At 54.2% G+C, this 4,537-nt stretch overlaps 1 pseudogene; it reads left to right on the top strand.

Moving 5' to 3' along the window:
* The first annotated feature begins 1,746 nt into the window (after positions 1-1,746).
* On the top strand, positions 1,747-1,870 carry LOC122544145 (annotated as a pseudogene).
* Positions 1,871-4,537: the final 2,667 nt, after the last annotated feature.

Here is a 4,537-nt window from a genome sequence, read left to right as displayed (position 1 = left end):
CTCCGAGTGCTATCTTACAGGAGTCGAGGGCTGGTCATAAACCAGCTGGTGGCCGCTATGCTGTGGTACTGGCTGGTCACTTTGGTCCCCCCTCCTGGCTTTGTCGCTGACATCCAGAGAACCTTGGTCGACTTCTTCTGGGACAAAAAGATGCACTGGGTCACTGCGCAGGTCCTGAGTCGCCCTATTGAGGAGGGCGGTCAGTCACTGGTGTGCGTCCGCACCCAGGTCGCGACGTTCCACCTTCAGACCTTGCAGCTATACCTTTACATCGAGCCTCCTCCTATGTGGTGCGCCCTGGCGATGTATTTTTTCCGCCAGGTGCGTAACCTCAACTACGACACGCAGCTCCTGTTCGTCGACCGTGATGGTTTGGAGGTCGCCCTCAAGACGCGCCTGTCTTTTACCAGGACCTGATCCATGTCTGGAGCATGGTCGAATCGCGTCGCGCCTACCCTCCGGCAGGAGTAGCGGCTGTCATCAGGGAGCCATTGCTCAGGAATCTGCACCTCCGTACTCGCTGGTTCGAGTGGCTGTCGGAGGGGAGGGCCGCGGCGGTGAGGGTGACCAGGGTCGGGGACGTGCTGGGTGCTGGGGGCCTGGGCTGGACGCTACCACTGGACATAGCGAGCAGGGCAGCGGTAGACGTCCGGTACGTGGCCACCGCCATCCGACGCCTTAAAACGGCGGTGCTTGGACCCGACGTAGTGCACCAGTTGGAGGACGCTCAGGTGTGCGGTGGGATCCCGTCAGCGCTCACCCCCAGCCCGGATGGAATTTCACATTGGCCCCAACGTCCCGTACTTCCCGTGGGAGCCTGTGCCCCACAACCTGAGCCGCCCCTGGAATTTTAATTTTGTTTCTTTTAAGGATGTAAAAAGGCGGGCCCTGTATAGACTGCTGCTGCACACCATCCACCTCTTCTTCCTTGGCGTGCCCATTTGCCACCGGGCGGTGGTGATCCCCAGTGGAGGGCTCTCTATGCGGAAGTCCTCCCCCTTTCTCTCGGGGATCTGGGGTGGAGGGTGCTGCACGCAGTAGTCCCCTGCAACCGCAGGTTGCGGTGGTTCACGGACTCCCAGCCCAACTGCTTGTTCTGTGGTGCTGTGGAGCATGTGTATATTGGGTGTGAGTGTTTGCACTCCCTTTTTGATTTTCTGAAAAACCTCCTCCTCTGCTTTTGGTTGCACTTCAGTCCCACGCTCCTGATCTTTGGGCACCTGGTACGGAGGGAGGGAGGGCAGGTCTGAAGACCTCCTCGTGGGTCTGCTCCTGGGTCTGGCCAAACTGGCCATTAACAGGTCTAGGCAGCGGGCCGAGGAGGGGGTCGTTAGGGCTGACTGCCTGCCCCTCTTCCGTGGTTACGTTAGAGCCCAGGTGTCCTTGGAGAAGGAGCACGCGATGTCCACCAACACCCTGGAGTTTATCAGGGAGAGGTGGGCGCCGCAGGGAGTGGAGTGCATTATTTCTCCCTCCAACTCTATTTTGATTTAGTCCCTCCCCTCCCCTTCACTGTTTTGATCACATGGCATTGCCCTTTGATGTGAAGGGCAGTGCTTGTCACTGGCCACCCGGGTGTTTTCCTATCTTCGGGGTGGTGGAAATTGAATAAAGATTCGTCCACTTTGTGTCTTCCACTGTGTCTCACACCTGCGCACACACACACCATGGGTGCTGGGGATAAAATAAGCACTACCGCACTTAGGTGGTAGTGTGGGGTTAAAGAAAAAAAAAGAAACAGGAGTGACCTACGGCCATACTAGTCTGAAAAAAAAACGCCAGATCTCGTCTGATCTCAGAAGCTAAGCAGACTCAGGCCTGCTTAGTACTTGGATGGGAGACCGCTTGGGAATACCAGGTGCAGTAGGCTTATGGCGCTGTGGAGTCCGTGGACCACAAAAAAATAAAAAAATAAAATAAAGATTCGTGCACTTTGTGTCTTTCACTGTGTCTCACACCTGCGCACACACACACACACCATGGGTGCTGGGGCAAAAATAAGCACTACCGCACTTAGGTGGTAGTGTAGGGGTTAATAAAAAAAAGGAAAAAAAAGTAAACAAGAGGTTTGAAAAAAATAAGCACTACCGCACTTAGGTGGTAGTGTGGGGGTTAAATAAAAAAAAAGATAAAAAAGATATACGGCTCTGTTCTCTCAGGATCCGTCCAGCGAGGATGCTCGGCGAGTGCTGTGGGAGGACCTGCTGCAGCTCGGCCCGGAGGGCACAGGAAGAGTCGATGCTCCGGTCACCTTAGAGGAGCTGACCAGCGCCCTTGATCGGCTCTCGAGGGGCAAGTCCCCGGGGCTGGACGGGCTGACTGTGGAGTTCTTCAGGGCATTCTGGGACATCCTGGAGAGCGACTATGCACAGGTCCTGGGGGAGTGTCTTAATGCCAGAGAGCTGCCCCTTTCTTGGTGCAGGGTGGTCATCATTCTTTGAAGAACTGGCGTCCAGTCTCCCTCAGCACGGACTACAAAATCTTCGCCAGGGCGTTGTCTTCTCGCCTGGCTTCCATGCTGGCCCACATGATTAACCTGGACCAGTCCTACACGGTCCCGGGTTGGAGGATACATGACAACGTCCATCTGGTCTGGGACCTGATTCATTTCTGTCAACGGGCTGGTCTGCCGATCACCTTCCTCTCTCTCGACCAGGAGAAGGTGTTCGACAGGGTCGATCACGAGTACCTTCTCGGGACTGTGCGGGCATTTGGGATCGGGACACAGTTCATCGCCCGGATCCGACTTTTGTACGCTGCAGCAGAGTGTCTGGTTAAAGTTGACGGGTCACTGACGGTGCCCCTTCGCTTCGGGAGAGGAGTGCGTCAAGGCTGCCCCCTGTCCAGCCACGTGTATTCCCTGTGCATGGAGCCTTGCCTGCACCTCTTGCGGAGGAGGTTGTCAGGGCTGGTTCTGCGCGGTGTGGGCACGGGGTGGTCCTCTCGGCCTATGCCGACGACATGCTCCTCACTTTTACCGACCCAACTGACCTGGGGAGGATGTGCGAATGCCAGGCCGTGCACTCGGCTGCATCTTCCGCCAGGATCACCTGGGCCAAATGTTCCAGACTACTGTTCGGTCCGTGGTGGGTGGACTCTCTGCCGGAGGAGTTACTGGGGTTCAGCTGGAGATTCACTCATCTCCTCTACCTGGGGGTCTACCTCAGCCTGGCTGAGGAATCCTAGCCGGCGAGCACGCAGGAGCTGGAGGCCAAAGTCTCGGCTCACCTAGGCCGCTGGACAGGACTGCTCCGAGTGCTATCTTACAGGAGTCGAGTGCTGGTCATAAACCAGCTGGTGGCCGCCATGCTGTGGTACCGGCTGGTTACTTTGGTCCCTCCTCCTGGCTTTGTCGCTGACAGCCAGGGAACGTTGGTCAACTTCTTCTGGGACAAAAAGATGCATTGGGTCACTGTACAGGTTCTGAGTTTCCCTACTGAGGAGGGTGGTCAGTCGCTGGTGTGCGTCCGCACCCAGGTCGCGAAATTCCACCTTCAGATCTTGCAGCGATATCTCCAACCAACACTACGTCACGCTGTGTCATTGGAAAATGTGATAAATGGGGCATATCAGTTAAACGCATGCCAATTGAAGTGGACACTTACACCAGGCCAACTGAGCCGGCACTGCTTGTCACTGACTACTCGGGTCATTCCTTTCTTCCTGGTGGTTGAAATTGAATAAAGATTCGTACACCGTGTGTCTCTCACTGTGTCTCACACCTGCACATACACAAGATAGATGCTGGGGGTAAAATAAGCACTACCACAGTTAGGCAGTAGTGTGGGTGTTAAGAGAAGAAAAAAAAAGCAGGAATGTCAGCGGTTCTAAAAAGAAAAAAAAAGGAGGGTCAAGGATACAGTTCACTCCGAGAGCTGGCTCTGAGGGAGTTACATCAGTGTGAAGTACTACATATATGCAAATAAATGGTGACTTGGTGATGCGATACCAACCTCTCGGGAATTAGTTTAGTGATAACAAAAATGGGACCAATGATATAACCATGCAAAACGCTTACTAGCTGAAGCCCAGGCTTACTAGACTTCAACCAACACTACGTCGCACTGTGTCATTGGAAAATGTGATAAATGGGGCATATCAGTTACAGCACATGCCAATTGAAGTGGACACTCACACCAGGCCAACTGAACCGGTGTGTGTGTGGGGGGGTGGGGGGGTGGGGTGGGGAGAGACACCATTTGACTGAAGGAATTGCAACACCTCAGGACATATCCTGAGCAGACGAACTACAGGTCAGCCCACACCAAAATCCCAAAACAAAGCCAAACCTTGCCCAAGCCATTAACGTTTTCTTTAGGATTGGAGCTGGCAAGCCATTGTAGTTGCTGCCGGTATGTGAGCTCGAGGCAGTGAAAGAGTCCTCCTAAGCCTGAAGTGAATAAGAAAACTCATAGCCCGGTTTCCAGGCGAGTGCATACCCTGCAAAGCCCCCTACAGATGGCTTGGAACATTTACATTGCTTAGCAAATCCATAACAGAATCAACCTTAGTAAATGTCTGGTTAAATGGTCGCTTG

Source organism: Chiloscyllium plagiosum, chromosome 46, assembly GCF_004010195.1.
Source record: "Chiloscyllium plagiosum isolate BGI_BamShark_2017 chromosome 46, ASM401019v2, whole genome shotgun sequence".
In the NCBI taxonomy this organism is placed as follows: Eukaryota; Metazoa; Chordata; class Chondrichthyes; order Orectolobiformes; family Hemiscylliidae; genus Chiloscyllium; species Chiloscyllium plagiosum.
Note: the sequence above shows the minus strand (reverse complement) of the source record. Positions and strands in the feature narration are given on the sequence as shown.